At 40.2% G+C, this 18019-nt stretch overlaps 1 protein-coding gene and 1 pseudogene across 10 annotated transcripts in view; one reads left to right on the plus strand and one right to left on the minus strand.

The window, feature by feature from the left end:
• BTBD9 (BTB domain containing 9) overlaps positions 1 to 18019 on the plus strand; it is a 511095-nt gene that overhangs the window by 156920 nt on the left and 336156 nt on the right. The gene's annotated exons all lie outside the window — the stretch shown is intronic.
• Positions 2266 to 3022, minus strand: LOC308245936 (large ribosomal subunit protein eL6-like; annotated as a pseudogene). The gene has a single exon. The product of its transcript is annotated as a large ribosomal subunit protein eL6-like (transcript).

Consider the following 18019-nt stretch of genomic DNA (forward strand, 5'->3'; position numbering starts at 1 on the left):
GAAGCTCCTGACTGCACTGAACCCCAATTCTGACTGCACTGAACCCCAGTTCCAGGCGAGCCCCTGGGGACCCACGCTCTTGTGGGGGGAATCTGGACTCCCGGGCGGAGACTCGGGAGCCGGGGAAGGCAGAGGTCTGCAGGCGCACACGCGCGCAAGGGCAAGGCTGACTAGAAGCCAAGACTTTCTGCTCCACCCTGAGACTCCACCCCATCCAAGCTGAGCACAGAGGCTATTGCAATTTGGCAAGTCTAATCCTATAAGGCTGTCTCCAGCACCGAACTTCTCCCAGCATAGACACAGCTGATCCTTACAGCCAACTGGCCTGGAGGTCAATTCCTCCCAGTGATACCAACAACAATCAAGACTTAACTACAACAAGGCTGTACACACAGTCCACAAAGGGGTGCACCAAGAGTGTCCACCTCAGGTTAACTGCAGAGGCCGACCCACTGGGCCATATAGGAAACCTAGCACACAAATCTACCCTACCAACTCAGGGAAGCAGTGAAAATGCGGCGTCAAAGAAACAGATCACAAACGAAAGAAATGGAGGAAAACAAACAACTGGATATAGAATTCAAAACCACGGTTATAAGGCTTTTCAAGAATATCCTAGAAAAGGCCGATAAATATAACGAGACCCTCGAAGATATGAAAAAGGACCAACTAGAAATTAAACATACACTGACTGAAATAAAAAATATTATACAGAGACCCAACAACAGACTAGAGGAACACAAGAATCAAGTCAAAGAATTGAAATACAAAGAAGCAAAAAACACTCAACTGAAAAAGCATAAAGAGAAAAAAGTCCAAAAAGTTGAAGATAGTGTAAGAAGCCTCTGGGACAACTTCAAGCGTACCAACATCAGAATTATGGGGGTGCCAGAAGAAGAGCGAGAGCAAGATACTGAAAACCTATTTGAAGAAATAATGACTGAAAACTTCCCCCACCTGGTGAAAGAAATAGACTTACAAGTCCAGGAAGCGCACAGAACCCCAAACAAAAGGAATCCAAAGAGGAACACACCAAGACACATCATAATTAAAATGCCAAGAGCAAAAGACAAAGAGAGAATCTTAAAAGCAGCAAGAGAAAAACAGTTAATTACCTACAAGGGAGCACCCATACAATTGTCAGCTGATTTCTCAACAGAAACTATGCAGGCCAGAAGGGAGTGGCAAGAAATTTTCAAAGTGATGAATAGTAAGAACCTACAACCAAGATTACTCTACCCAGCAAAGCTATCATTCAGAATTGAAGGGCAGATAAAGAGCTTCACAGATAAGAAAAAGCTGAAGGAGTTCATCACCACCAAACCAGTATTATATGAAATGCTGAAAGGTATTCTTAAAGAAGAGGAAGAAGAAAAAAGTAAAGAGAAAAATTATGAACAACAAATACATATCTATCAACAAGTGAACCTAAAAATCAAGTGAATTAAAAACCTGAGGAATAGAATAATCTGGTGAGTATAATAGAATCAGGGGCATAGAAAGGGAATGGACTGATAATTCTCAGGGGGTAAGGGGTATGGGGGGGTTCAGGAAGAGACTGGACAAAAATCATACACCCATGGATGAGGACAGTGGTGGGGAGGTAAGGGCAGAAGGTGGGGTGGGAACCGGGTGGTGGGGAGCTATGGGGGGAAAAAGGAGAAACAATTGTAATAATCTGAATAAAGATTTATTTAAAAAAATAAAATAAAATAAAATGTTTGAAATGAAAAAACAAAACAAAAAACAAACAAAAAAAACACAAAGTAAATTGCAGACATTAGTACACACCCCCTAAGTACTTCAGCATGCATATCATTAACTTAGAGTTCATTGTTTGTTTACATTTTTCTTGTAATGTAAAATTGACATCCAAGAAAATGCATAAATTTTGTTTTCATTCACTGACTTCTGACAAATCCACATACCTGTAACCCAAATGCTATGACACTCACTTTTTTTTAAATCTTAAGATTTAAAAAATCTCAGGAAATTATTCTGACTAGTCCACTTTGGGTCTGGCATTCATCCCTGAGCTCAGATAGTGAAAGCAGCAGTATTTCCCACTTGTAAGAGGATGCTGGACAGACAGAACTATTCACATCTGCAGGAGAGAGCTTTCTGGAAGTCAAATTATACTAATTGAATTTAGACAGCATACCTTTATGCTGTACAAAAGGCATGTTTATTAGTTTCACCTTCTTTAGAAAGCTGCCTTTAATGTCCCACAGTAATGATTTCTTTACTCTCTGTACCTATGCTTCATCACTTAATCTTTAATTGATATAGCACATGTTTTGTGTCTTTTTCAAAAAGAAAAATTGTGTCGAAGATCTCACCCTCCTGGTGTCTGGGCTTGTGCAGCTTCTTCTTGAAGTAAGCATCAGTGAGATGTTTGGGGATTTTCACACCACTGATATCAATTTTGGTGGAAGTGATGATGACCAATTTCTGGTGTGTTCTATGCAGAGGAACTCGATTGAGGGACAGAGGTCCAGTCACAAGTAGCAAGCCACTGCTCAGCTGCTTCAGGAAAACCACCCTCTTGCCTCTGTGGCGCCCAATGAGGATGATCAGAATGGTCCCAGGAGAGATGCTGGCCCGCAATTTCCTCACATGCTGACTGAAGGGTTTCTTGCCATGGCTCAACAGCTTTCGAGGCACATCTTCAGTAGGATAATATCTACGCATTTTGAGGAGTTTAACCACTCGGGTACCACCATTCTTGTCGCCATCAACTGGTTTTGTGACAGTAGCAAGAACTTTCTCCTTTTTCTTTTCAATCCTGGGTTTAGCTGCTGAATACTTCCTTGTACATGGCCTTTCGCGAATACATAGCCGAACGGGGATATCTGCCAATTCCTCGGAAGAGGACGGGGTTTCAGCTGCAGTGGGGCTTCCCCTTTTTAGGTGCCTTAACCTTGCCGCCAGCACCAGCCTTCTTGGCTTCAGGTTTCTTCTCCTTAGTATCAGGCTTCTGCTTCTTAGTATCCAGCTTCTCAGTTTTCTTTTCACCCACCATCCTCTTCGAGCCCCACTGCAAACCCAAGCAAGACAAATAAAGCACCTGGGAGGCATCTCAGTTGGCCCCAGACATGTCTGACCCTTGCAGGTGTCAACCCTCCTGGTTTGGATAGCGAAGGATTGGGGTCCTGAAATCCTTGCCACCATTTCTTTGTCAACATTCTCCTCAGGCTCTATCCTTTCATGGTCTTAAGATGGCTGTTACATCAAGGCATCACAGCCTGATGCAGTAATATCTCTTCTGTTCCTCAGAAGAGCTAAGAAACTTTTCCCAGAGGCCCCTTAACAGACCTCCATGTCATTGACTAGAACTAATTGATATTAACGAATCCAAATCAGTTACTGGTGAAGATAACGGAACCATGTGCTTTCTGATCAAGATTTACCTCTTCACATTGGAGAGGAGTGGACAAAACTGATGCTATCAGGACTTTGCTAGTAGGAAAGAAAAAATGTTGTATAGGCAGTGGGTAGCATCTTTTACACAGAATTGTTCCCTAATGAAAATGCCTTGTTTGTCCTCTGAAGTTGGTAGTGTGGGGCACATTGAAGAAATTCTGTATTTGACTAGTTGCTACCTGACTGCTTTCTCAGTTGGTGACATTTGATATTGTATCAGCCCTGGCCTTTTAAGTTTTAGGTACTTAATATTTTTCTACTTCTCCCTAGGATTTATTGTATTTGAAAAAAAATGTACATATTTTAATGGTTTATTCTTAGTTCTGGAATTAATTCCTTTAATCCTAATGTCTAAGCCTGGGTTCTCTGGCAAACAGAGCCGGAGGTAAGGATTAAAATATTAATGCTTTCTTTGAGAGATAGAGGTCCAGGTCTGTAAGGTAAGGGCAGAAGGAAGAGAAGCAAGGAAAGATGCAAAAAAATTGATTTGATGGAGTGTAGTAGCTCTTGCTTCATAACAAGCTGGAAAGAGCCATAGCAGGTCACTCAGCAAGCATGCTCACTTGCCAACAGGATTTCCCTGAAAGGGTTTTAAGGAGAAAGTACACTTGGAGTGGTCCTTGGAAAAGAGGAAGAAAGGGGGGATTTATCTGTCTGGTTTCCTCCAGTCTCCTCTCCTGTTCGTAGTTGATGGAGGTTTATCCCTGGGAACAAACTCCTCTGCACTCCCAAGCTGCCTCATCCAGGCCCTCTGTAGCTACTCAGGAAGCTAGATCCTATGCCCTGCATGGGATATTTCATCCAAGTCCAAAAGTGACTTGGGTAAGGCACCAATTGAGAGAGAAAAAGAGAACACACATGCATGGAGGTGGTTGTATCTAAGAAGGTACACACACAGATTTGTGTCCCAATACACCTAAGAAGATTGAAGTTTTAATTTTTTTGTCATAGCATTACTTTGGTATTTAATTACTTGGAAACATATTAGTTTCAGAAAATAAGCCAGAGACTGCTTTTGTGATCCAAGGCTATGAAGTTTAAGATAATCACTTTATGAAATGTTTTACTGTTTTCTGGTCTGAGAATCTCTTATATGTAAGAAATATTGGCAGTGTTCCAGGGCCCCACAAATAATATTGGTTGTTGTGGATCTAAGTCAACACCGACTTCTTCATAGTCATCTTAAAATATGGTTGAGGCTGAGTGGAGTGGCTCAGGGCATCCTTAGATTGTCCGGTCATTCCAAATATATCAAGATTGATGGATTCTTTGGAGCTCTCGACACTTGGAAATCCTCTAAGTATTGCCTTTGAATTCTAAAAATCCTTAGAAGGCCAGTCTCTTTTCAAAAAGAGCAATTTTTGCTTTTTATTCAAAGTGCAGAGAGACAATTGTGTTGAATTGGTGGCAGAAGAGACACAACCCGATGGAATGAAGGAAAGAATGTCCTTTCTGGGTTGGTTTGGTCTTTGCATTCCTCATAGGTTTCTTCCATTTTCTTGGGTTAAGATCTCTTCCCCCCCTCCCCCCCCCCCCCATTAGTGTACTTTACTCAGATCACTAGGACTTCTTAACTGGTATTACAGAATAATGGTGGCTGTTTTTGTATTGGAGATTAAAGGATGAGCTTGTCAAAGATGAATGTTAATTGGGTGCATCTGATAAGCCTGAGGAGACTTCCTGCTTCTGTGTTGTCATAGGAACTGAGGCAGAATGTTTGGACATTCTCAGCATGTTGCTAGCCGAGTGCTCCTGACGCGTTCTGAATTGCCTATAGTGGTGGCACTGGCATGACACTGTGGGGCCATGTAGCCCTTTTAGCTGCATCAAAAGCATGAGAATTCTTGGCCAGTCTTTGGTTTGTGCTGCCCAGATTTTTTAAAGTCTTCTATGTTCTTTCACTAGACTTTAGCGTCTGGATTTGACCTAGGGAAAGAAAGTCACATTAGGTCTGTTGGTGTTTAAACACATAGTTCTACATGTATTTGAGTAGTTGACCTTCTTTTTCCGGTTTTTAAAAACTAATGGAGTGACTGAGTGTTATTTTAAGAAAACCTTGAAAACAAAAAGCCCCCTCTCATTCTGCACTCCAATGAAGATGATTGCCTTTATCTTCCATTCACCTTGGACACTTGGTACCTGTCATGAGGTGTGAGGCTGCTTTTATTGGGCTGATTTAAGGTGAGATTTTTTTCCCTCCTTTTTGAGGCTCTGTTTATGAACTAGAATCATAAAAATTCAAGAATCGTGCCAAATGTTCTTTTGTTGATGACTGTGATTTAGTCTGTTATGTAACTGTAATGTATAATTTACACATCTTGAAGATCATCAGTCTCTGTACTGAGTGACTATATTTAACCCTCACTTCTTTGGAAAAAGAGAACATTACCAATTATCTTTGAAACTATGTTTGTGAGACAATACACATTGATCCCACCCTCTTTCTCCATTTTTAATTTTTGGGGCGTTAAGTAGCACTTTATGATTTCTTCTATGCTTTTTTTGTGTATAAAAGCTCAGAGGAGAAAGAGAGAGCTTAGTAGCTGCTGCCTGTATCTTGGGGCCTCCATTGATTGCTCATATTGTTTAAACCAAGAACAATGGGCATAATGTCATTGTCATCTCTATTAATATGCAGGTCCAGAGAGAACAAAAGGGTAAATTTCTTTCCACTATTGTCTTTCAGTTACAGAAGGGGAGTGAAGAAGGGATATTGAAGTATTTAATAGTGAATAGTTTTATACTTATTAAGAAAATAACACTTTTCTATGTGTTATTTAGAAAAATAACTTTTTCTATGTTTTGATGCCACTAGTGCCTGTCATTTCAATATTTTTTGAGCAAATGGTTAATGTTGGTTTTCTTTTAACCTTTGTAAGTTAAGTTCAGTTTTAAGCCCCAATATGGTGTCTTTTATTTTTTTTTATTTATTTTTTTAATACATTTTATTGATATTTTACAGAGAGGAAGGGAGAGGGATAGAGAGCTAGAAACATCGATGAGAGAGAAACATCGATCAGCTGCCTCCTACACACCCCCCACTGGGGATGTGCCCGCAACCAGGGTACATGCCCTTGACCGGAATCGAACCTGGGACCCTTCAGTCCACAGGCTGACGCTCTATCCGCTGAGCCAAACCGGTTTCAGCCCAATATGGTGTCTTTTAAACAAATTTTCTTTTATCTTAACCTTTGTAAGTTAAGTTCAGTTTAAGCCCCAATATGGTGTCTTTTAAACAAATTCTCTTATTTACCACCCAACATTTTGCCTCATTTGCCCTGCCACAGGCTCTGTTTATATGAAGTTGTCATAATGTAAGAGGTAATGTTGACCTTATTCACACAGGACTGTGTTCCCTTAATAAAGAAAGCCTTGACTAAGAAAATGGTGTTCTTATTAAATCAGCTCTTTAAAAGTAGATGGGAGGAACTGCTATCGATCTAATGGATTTAATAGTTCATATACAAAGTCTGTGGAATAGAAGTAATATTCTGCAGCTGAGAAACTGTAGATTAATCCATGTTCAGACAGAATTCTGGAAGCATCTGTAAAACTGGAAAATTACTTTTTCTTTCCTTTTTTCAGGCACAACTGGACTAAATGTAATTCCCAAATACTTTAGAATTAAATTATACCCACAAAGTAGGTCTACTGAAAATTATATGAAAAATTGAAATGAAATCATAAATGTAAATGTTAGGTTCTTCTTGGCTGCATTTACTCTGGTGCCAGTTTGTTTAGGAGGACTGCAGTGTTGAAAGGTAACCAGAGGTCACATGTAGAGATTCTTTCTTCGTTAGGTGGTTTTGTAATAGCTAGTGGTGGTCTATTTTAGTTCAGTTGGATGAAGTAGTCTTTTTAAGGTGGGTGCTGAAGTCAGACATTTAAGCTTCTCTTCATGCTCTCTCCCTTTGACCCTTTAAAACTTTTTCTTTTATTCCACTCACTGAAAGCACATCACCAAGCCCTCCTTCTTTGACAAGAAAGGGTAGCCATTCCTTTTTCCCTTCCTGCCCTAACCTTTAATGAGTGGTTGGGTCTATGAAGATATGGGGTTCCCAGGACATCTGAGAATTTTGATAGATCCAGCTGACATTCTATGGGTGGAAATGAAGTGAGCCTTGTTCAGGTTTCATTCTCATATAAACGGCATATTCCATTCATGCTTTACACTGCTAAGATATTCAGTTTGGGCAGCATAAACTGTTTGAAGGTTCTCAAGGAAATAAAAGGTAAAATAATAAAAATAACATTGGTAATATTAACAACTACAACTCTGTTTATCAGAAATGAAAAAATGCAGAAGGAATTGGGACTTCTGATAAATTTACGGCTAAAAGAAGAATAGACTCATATTAGGAATAGCAGCAGTACCATGTATTTCTATAGAGCACTGCAATTTACAAAGCACTCTTCATTGAAGTTTATAGTAGCCTTCCTTATATGATAGTGGGGGGTGAATTGGCTGGACTCATGGTTTCTTTAGCCTTAAGATCTCTGGATCTAAAGCTTCACACCAGCCATTTTAATTGGCATTGTTGCCATATTGTATTATTAGACTGCTAAAATAGTCAGATAGTCGGCAGCTGTTCTGTTTCATGTTTAATCCTTTCTCTCTTCTGCTCCTCTCATCACTGTCACCTTCCAGTTTGAAAGCTAGAGCATATGTAGCCATCTTTATTTACTTTAGTTCTATGCTAGCATTTGCCTTCTGCTAAATGAGATTGTCCTTTATGAGGCAGCTGGCAATTTGTTTCTGTAGTCAAGGATCATATACTGCATTTTGGAGCCTGGGATGTTAATAAGGCTTCAGAAATAAAAATATCAGCTGAGTGAGCACTGCACTGGTGCTGGTGAGCTGCAGACAACCCCCTAGCCCACAAAATAGCTACCACATGAATGTGTCTAGGTGATGTCATTGGTGCTTCTGCCTCACCTCTCCTGACAGTTTTACAACCAGTAGCAGACTGTGAGAGTGGCTGTAAGTGGATATGTATGTGTGTTTGTCTTCATACTAATCTCTTTCTCCAAAGCAGAATCATTCCTTGGGTTCATTTTTATTAACGGCACTCCTAGTTCGATTTTAACCATCCCATGGAGCATTTCTTCATTTCCATTTACATCAGGGCTTTTGGAAAACTTCATGGAACTTTGGATCTAAGATGGGAGCACTTCTTAAAACATGTTTTTATTAAATCAACCCTATAAGAAAAATTCTATAAGCCAGATAAACCCCAGGGTTCTCGAAGCTCTTAACAGGGTCCATAGTTACTGGTAGGCATTTGATTAAGGGTGGGACACCATGAATTCCTTGGAATTTATACTTGGAAGATATGGCTCAACCCCATCAAAAAACCACTGCACTTGTTAACATAGGGTTTTCACTGGATCCTTGTTATATTTTTGTTAATTTTGGTGCTCTTAGACCATACATATTTTAAAACCTTGTTATTTTTACATTACATATATCACAACGTTAAACTTCAGCATTAGGCTACATGGAAATACTTAAGGTTCGAGCACAAAATTCTGTCAGCATAGTAGTCGGTTAAACATTTATATAAAGAATAGCTATTAATGCCATGGGTTCATTTTAAAAAAATATTTATAGATTTTTAGAGAAACATTGATTTGTTGTTTCACATATTCATGCATTCATTGGTTGATTCTTGTATATACCCTGATCCGGGATTGAACCCGCAACCATGGCGTATTGGAATGATGCTCTAACCAAATCAACTACTTACTTGGCTAGGGCCATGGATTCATTAAAAAATTTTTTTTAAATTATTGACAGTATTATAGATGTCCCCCATCCCCCTTCCTTCACCCAGCTCCTGCCCCACCCCAGGCCTTCACCACACTATTGTCTGTATCCATGGGCTATGTATATAAGTTCTTTGGTTAATCTTTTCTCATCCCCTATTACCCCCTTCCATCCCCTCTGAAACCTGTCAAATGGGTTCATTTTTTAAATCCACCCCTTCAGAGGGTTAAAAACTTCTTAAGGGTGTTGATATTTCTTGAAATTTATTAAACTATTAATGATTGTCTCTAAAAGGATTATTTGTTTTAATTTTTCTATGAAAGAGTCAGGCAAAGTAGTTTACCTTCCAGCAACATGTCTGCTGTGTTATAGAAGCTGGTAAAGATTTTGCAGAGCATGTTATGTAAAGTTATTAAAGAAGAATTCATTTCGGTTCATTAAGTAAGCTCCCACCTGTGTGGCACTGGAGAGACAATGTTAAATGAGCCCACATCCCTATTCTTAAACAGCTCACATTTTACTGGAAGAGTGAATTTTACATGGGTCATCTGAATTGACGGCACCTAATCGATAGTCACCATATGGTGTTTGGTGTGTGCATGTTTCACAGGCATGCCATGATTAAATGGTTGATGGGAATCATACCATCCCTTTCCTCTTGTAAAACTTAGAGGATCAAGCTCAAAATCCACCCTCTGAGCTTTGAAGAGAGTCCCAGACCATTTAATTTACATTTCCTCTATTTGGTTAAGTCTTCCCCAGGACTGTACCTTATGCCCTTCCTGTCATCTATCCAGGCAAATCTTTACTCTTTATTCTCCTATGTGAAGCATTTCTAGATCTATGAAAAAAGTGAGTGGTTTCTCTTTGTACTTAGAATTGTGCATATGAATATGTAGTTAATCATCCTAATTTAAATAGGATTCAAAGACACTAAAGATACTTAGAAAATTCTATGGCAGAAGAACGCAGGGGAGGAAATGATTAATTATTTCTGGGGAATTCAGAGAATGTTTTATAAGGAAGATAATATTTATTTAGATCTTTAAGGACGAGTAGGAGTTTTTCAGGTGGGAAGGTTATTTGGGGCAGAGGGAATAGTGTATATGAAAAGTTGTGACATCATGAAGGCACATGGCATGTTGCATGTTTAAAGGAACGTGGCTGGACTGCACGGCGTGCTTGTTATTTGGTGGTGCTGGTGCCCTGGAGGCAATGCCGCCAATAGGATTTGCATGGTAAGCTCTGCAGTGCAAAAGCAGGTTCTTTTAGAATGCTGTGTACTAGCAAATTACAAGCTGGTTTAGGCACTTGATAAATATATATACAGAGAGTCCCAAAAAATGTATACACACAATGTCTGTAGACTCTATTACATTTTGAAAATGAAATGTGTTTTAATAAACACTGCCTTTATTCAAAGTGTGTATACATTTTGGGGGGACACCCTATATATTTTTTTTGTTAATCCTCACCTGAGAATATTTTTTCCATTGATTTTTAGAGAGAGTGGAAGGGATGGAGGAAAGGGGGGGAAGGGAGGGAGGGGGGGAGGGAGGGAGGGAGGGGGGAGAGAGGGAGGGGGGGAGAGAGAGAGAGAAGGAAACATTGATGTGAGAGAGACACATCAAGTGGTTGCATCTCACACATACCCTAACTGGGGCTGGGGATCCAATCTGCAACCCAGGTACTTGCCCTGGACCAGGAATCAAACCCATGACCCTTTGGTGCATGGGCCAGTGCTCTAACCACTTAGCAACAGCAGCCAGGGCGATAAATTTTTTTTTTAATGGACCATGAGTCTAAGAGTAGCTGGCTCTTTGATCAGGGGAGGAAAATGTGAGTAATCCTTTAAGAACCATATTCATTCATCAGGCATTTTATTCAACAAATATATACCAAGGCTGCTGTGCTCAGAGCAACAAGGGAGATATAAAGATGTTTCTGCCCTGTTTGTGCAATGCCTCTTCCCCAAATTCATGGTTTTATTAGGTTTTTATTTTGAGAAATATTAATTCTATGCCATTTTATTATGTTTTATGTATGCTTGCTACTAAAGCACTGTGCACTTATTACCCTCTCTAAAAGGTTCAGAACCATTTAACCCACTCCACTGCTCTATTTCAGAAGTTCTCACTCTGCATTTTGAGGAGAGTACAGTGCTCAAATGGCTGACGTTTTTCTGCATGTTGTGTTTTCCAGCCAGTATTTATAAGGTCAGCAAGGCAGGGCATGCAGTGTTATAGATGTGAAAGCTGATTTGTACTCAACCTTTTTGGCCTAACATACTTTAGCTGACATTCTTTACTTATAGTTGATGCAAAGAGAATAGAGTTTAGTTGTAGCAAAGAAAAACGAAATAACACTGAAAGCAGAATAGAAACTTGAGTCATAAAGATTGCACTCCTGGTAATGTCCTTTGACAGGTGTGCAAAGAACATTCAAACCTTTCTTGAGGATTGTATTACATTCATTCATCCCTTCCCTTCCTCTGCTTGCTGCCCTGTTCCCTTTTTCTTTTTCTTTTTTTAAATAATATATTTTTATTTATTTCAGTGAGAAAGGGAAAGGGAGAGAAAGATAGAGGCATCAGTGATGAGAGAGAATCATTGATTTGCTGCCATGTGCCCTTGACCGGAATCAAACCTGGGACCCTTCAGTCCGCAGGCTGACACGCTATCCACTGAGTCAAACCAACTAGGGCTGCCCTGTTCCCTTCTTTTCTTCACTACATATTTAGTAGGTAACTTGAGTGTCAACACTCTGCTGGGTATTGGGTTACAATGGTAAAGGTAATGCTCCTTGTCTGCATAAGAAGGTACAACGGTATTCTCAACCTGGCTGTAAGCCTTAAAAATATACAGATGTTGGGGTCCCTGCCCTAGAGATTCTAATTCTGTAATTTTGAGGTGGGTAGGTAGGATTACTGACAAATTAATAGGCAATTTCAATTCTCTGAAGTGGGCAACAAGATAGTGAGTGCTGGGTGGCGGGTCGGGGGGGGGTGGGGAGATCATCTGGCCTAATCTTGGAAGATCAGGGCTGGTGGCTAAATGAGGAGGGCGTGTGTACAGGATGAGGAAGGAAAAAGTCTGACTGGGGCTTTGGGGAATAACATGTATACACTGCAAGAAGAGAGAGCATGGGAAAGTGGTAGTTTATTGTAGTTGGAGCATAGAAGAGGAGGCAAGGAGTAGTCAGAGATGAGATTTGAGAGACAAGCAGAGTCCAGATCATTCAGGGCTTTGTCAGCCAGGTTTTCAGAAATTTGAATTTTATCTGAAGACAATTGAAGACATTGATGAGTTTTAAGTAGTGGAGTAATTAATATAAGATTTATTATGTTTTCATATAATCACTCCTGCTACTGTATGGAGAATGGCTTTCAGGGACATAAGAATATAATTTGAAAACTTTTGCAGAAGACTAGGCATGAGAAATGCCAGTGGTTTGAATCAAGCAAGTAGCAGTGGAGATGCAGAAAAGTGGGCAATTTAAAGAAATAGTTAGTTGTTGGAATATATTGACCTTGTTTAAAAGTACATGTGTTGGGGGTGGGGTGTGTGAGAGAGACATAAATGTATCAAAGAATAGGCTTTTGGCTTGGGATCATGGGTTGGATGGAGATACCAATCACTAAGATGGGGATATAGGAGAAGAAGCAGATTTGCCAGGGAAAGGCAATGAGAGAGAGAGAGAGAGAGAGAGAGAGAGAGAGAGAGAGAGAGAGATTGAGATTGAGATTGATTGTTCTATTTACTTATGCATTCATTGGTTGCTTTCTTGTATGTGGCCTGACTAGAGATCGAACCCAAAACCTTGGTGTATAAGGGTGATGCTCTAACCAACTGAGCTACCCGGCCAGGGTGATAAGTTCACTTTAAATATACAGTTTGAGGTAACAGTTGGACATCCAAATAGAGATCTGAACTGGTATTTAGGCAGTTGGTCTGAAGCTAGGGACAAGGATCTGGGCTAAAGATAAAGATTGGGAAGATATTTGCATATAGATAGTAACTGAAACTATATGAGTGCATGAGATGATTCAGTACATATAGAGAGAGGGGAAGGCCTAGGTCAGAACCCTTAGGAATACCAACATTTTAGGAAAGAAGGAGTGAAGGGGAAGCTTAGAGGGAGCCTTAGAAGGAGTGGTAAAAGTAGGAGGAGCCTTAAGAGCGTGAATTGCCATATAAGGCAAGAGAATGCTTTAAAGAGGAAGGAGTGGTCACCAGGGAGCTAAATGTCATAAAGAGATCAGTAAGAAATTTTCATTTGCTTTGACGACAAGGATGTTATGTCAGGAGGAAGAGAAGTAGGATGAAAGGGGTGAGGTAAAGTCATCATGAGTAAAAAAAACGATGTTGTACACCTTGGACTAACGTAATGAGGCAGCAGAGATAAGGTGGATGGGTGATAACTGGGAGTGGAGGGGTTGGAAAATAGTTGAACAGAAGAAATTTGATCATTCTGTTCATTCCTTCCTGGTGTGATCATTCATTAAAGGTCCTCTATGAGCCATATCCTCTACTCTGTTGAGAATAGATCTAGTTCTTTTTGTTGTTGTTGTTAATCCTCACCTGAGGATATTTTCCCATTGATTTTTTGAGAGAGAGTGGAAGGAAGAGGGAGAGACAGAGAGAAACATCAATTTGATGAATTTAAAATGAAGTCTGATTATGTGGTTTTTCTTTAGCTGTGTACTGTTACTTGAGTTTGTGCTCTGAGAAAGTAGATACTAGGGTTGCAGTTTGCCAGGCAAGTATAATGGAGAGAGAGAGGGACAAGGGAAATAGGGAATGATTATACATAGATTATAAGAATCTAAGCTGAACAAAGGAGGGAGCAAAGGGGGACAGGATTGTGACAGGATCAGTGGATTAGACAGTTTAATGAGAGGGAAGAATTTTTAGCAACGGGGATACTAAAGCAAATGAATGGGAAAGATGGGAAGGGGAGATGAAATATTGGTTGTTTCATATTAGAATTTTGGCATGGGTGTATGTTTCTTTTGACCAAATTAGGTATTGCCCATGGATTTGAGTCACTGAGGTATGTAGAGGAAGGGGCCCTGAAAGAGGCTATCAGGGACCTGAGCAGCCTAGATTTTGTTTGCGTGGTATACATTCATGTTAGCAGGTGATGATAGGAGCTGGAGTGGAGGAGAAGTGAGCCAGGAATACAAGTTTTCAGTTGAGTAGAATGAGTGTGTAGTTGGTAGATGATGATGACAGCATGGGATGGGCTGTGTGCAGGCAGAATTGGAAGAGCCTGGTTGGGAGTAGTAATTGGAAACAAGTATAGTTGCCTCCTCTGCTTCCTGGCCCTGGGATTTATGAGGCATTGAGAGGAAAAATAATCACTTCTTGAGATGGCTGCTGGGGAAGCATGTTTAAATGCTGGTGTTAAGGAATCAGGAGAGGTAGAGGTTAGAAAGCAGAGGTTCTGAGGAGGGAGAATAGATGGGCTGTAGGGTCTTAGTGGAGAGACTAGGCTTGGCCTTCTAGAAGAGGGCAGGAGTAAGGGCAGCAGGCCTGGCCATGGGATAGGTGGCCTAAGGCTGGTTCATCTCAAAGAAGGCTACAAGAGCAGCTGCTGAGGGTAAGGCTGTAGGGAGTTGGGTGAGAGTTGTGATAGGAATGGAGGAGGTTTGAACTAGCAGCTGGAAAATGGAAAAATGGAAGTGACACATAGAACGATAATCAGGAGATGTTAGGGACTCAGCTCAGACTGAAGATTTTGAGTTAGGCACAAACTTCTCCCTACCCTTCCTTCCCTATTACATATGTCGTGACTCCCCATATTTCCACGAGACTAAATTAATTGCTTTCTCATCTGTGTTTCCATAGTATTAAACACCTATTTATATATCACATCACATTGTGGTTCAGTGTTTTTCCTGTTCAGAGTGTGAGTTCCTAGAGAGTAAGGCTTATCTTCATGATCACCTAGAACCGTGGTCGGCAAACTGCGGCTCGCGAGCCACATGGGGCTCTTTGGCCCCTTGAGTGTAGCTCTTCCCCAAAATACCACGGCCTGGGCGAGTCTATTTTGAAGAAGTGGCATTAGAAGAAGTTTAAGTTTAAAAAATGTGGCTCTCAAAAGAAATTTCAATTGTTGTACTGTTAATATTTGGCTCTGTTGACTAATGAGTTTGCCGACCACTGACCTAGAATAATGACAGGAACATAGCAGGCACTCAGTTAATGTTCATTGAATTGAATCAAATTACACAAGTATGTTCATTATATTTTTCTCATACTGCTTTTCCTTCATTGATCTGAAACTATACATTCTAAACAACTTACTGGTTTCTCTGGGCACAGTGTGCTCATTAAGCTAAGCCATCCTATTTTCATGGTTTATAAGAGCAGGGCCTGTGCAGAAGATTAAGATGTTTACTCATCTGTATGGGTTTGGCATGAATTTATTTGCCTTGGGAATTGCTGTCAGCAGAACCTTTGCCTTGTTATTGACCATTTGGTTGTAAGGACATCCTTTGAGAATATAGTGAATGGCTATTCTTCTGATTGAATAGCACGGTGCTAGCATTCTTTCCCTTCAGAGTGAATAGTACTGCACTGTGTGATTTTAAATCTGTGGGAGGCTCCAATTGGAGGAGAGAGCTTTTCCTGTAAAAAGAACTTAATAAGCAAAATTAAAAAGTCACCTTGCTTCCAAAATGTTGGAAATATTGTACTGACATGAAGACCATACAACCACGGACAATATTAATTTGCCCATTAATGTGTTCATATTGTTTTGTGAATGGCAAAATGAAGGAACATTCATATTCATATTCTACGTCAGTGGTGACAACTTTGGGAGGAGACTTCCTTAGGTTCCCTTTAAGATAGAATCATAGAACTTAATGCTAGAAGGGATGTGAGAGCCCTTGGTCAGCCACCCAGTGAAACCTGTGAAGCCCTCCTCAGCATCCCTCCAGGTGGGGTCCAGCATCTTCTTATATACTAAGAACAAAAACCAGGACATTGCTACCTCTGTAACAGCAGTTCTCAAACTTTGTTCCCAGGAGCTCTTTATACTCCTAAAAATTATTAAGGACCTCAAAGAACTTTTGTTAATGCATGGTATATCTTTTTTTTTTTAAATATATTTTATTGATATTTTACAGAGAGGAAGGGAGAGGGATAGAGAGTCAGAAACATCTTTGAGAGAGAAACATCGACCAGCTGCCTCCTGCATACCTCCCACTGGGGATGTGCCCGCAACCAAGGTACATGCCCTTGACCGGAATCGAACCCGGGACCCTTCAGTCCGCAGGCTGACGCTCTATCCACTGAGCCAAACCGGTTTCGGCTGCATGGTATATCTTATCAATATTTATGAATTAACTTAAAGTGCAATAATAAATTCATTACATGTCAATATAAACATTTTAATGAAAAATAACTATATTTTTAAAAACAAAAATAATTCAGTGAGGAAAGTAACCTTGCAAACTTCCTTAATTTGTTAGTATTACGGTAGAAGACAGTTGGATTCTCATATTTATTTCTCAGTCTGTTTTGATATCACAGATGTAGCCTCTGGAAAGCTCAACTGTACATACATGGCAGGCAAATAACTTCTTAAAATTAAGAAGCCTTGACTCCATGGACCTCCTGAATGGTACTTGGGACCCCAGGAGTCCAGACCATACTTAGAGGTTTGCTGCTGTTTTGTACATGAAGAGATGGGACGGATGAAAGAAAAAAAGAGATACAAATGGGGCCAAGAATAACGTCCTCACACCCGTGGTCAACAAGTATTGAATGCCTACCACGTGCCTGAACATAAAGCACTGAAAATGCTGACAATCCTATCAGTTACTTTCCTTCTTCTTCATTGTGAAGACTCACCTTGACTTGAAAAGATTGCAGGGTTTAAAATTAGCTCTTTTATTTATAGCATCCATTAATTGAGAAAATGAGAAAAAGCTACTATGACTTTAGTTTTGTTTTTAAATAAATGTTCATTTTAGTCATCACAACAGTGTCTGTGGACATTAGAAAACAATACTGTGACTATGTTTTTATATGTTATACAGTTTGGTCTGCAGGCTGTGCTTGGTATCCATGGGGATTTGCAGAACCCTTGCAAATAACTGTGCCTTGGCCCCGCCACATTCAATCCACAGGTTGGGAACCATGGTTCTGTGTTTGATTTTTTTTTTTCTTCAGAAGTCATTTACCAGTTCTTGTCACCGGTGTTAAAGATGTTGAGTGATAGAACTGTTTTGAAACCATTTTGACTTTTGGTGCCTTTGAGTAAGATGGCTGGGTGTCCTGACGAAAAGCCAAAGGCAAATAAATAAATGACTGTGCTTCTGGGGTTTCCGATTGTTTTGACTGAGAGCAATGGATGAGCGCTTGTAGATTGAGCATGTTTTCCCTGCCCCTTAAGATGTTGCTGAGAGCTAATGGGAGAGAACTGTGCTGAGAGAGTTAATACCGAGCTAGTGAAAAGTGGAAATGTGGTAATAGTACAAGGGGAGGAGTGAGAAATTAAATGGTATCTTTTTAGAAGTCTGCCTTATTGCAGTCTGCATTGCTCCTTGGGGATTTTTCTACTGAGTACAAGAAAATCAGCAAGCACTTCTTGGAAAAACCCAGATGAAATTACTGCCATAAATTTTTTATTTTTATTTTTCATGGTATAAAACCCTTAATTTAGATGGGGAGGGTTTATTACCCGTGCTTTCTTGGCATGACTAAGTTCAATTAATTTCAGATGACAAGCACCCCCCACATCCCCTTGCCTTTCTCCTTTTTTTCCACCCAATATGTGGAAAGTACAATTTGTTATTGGTTTGCCTTTGGCTCTGGA

The sequence above is a fragment of the Plecotus auritus genome (genome assembly GCF_963455305.1).
Source record: "Plecotus auritus genome assembly, chromosome: 4".
Taxonomy (NCBI): Eukaryota; Metazoa; Chordata; class Mammalia; order Chiroptera; family Vespertilionidae; genus Plecotus; species Plecotus auritus.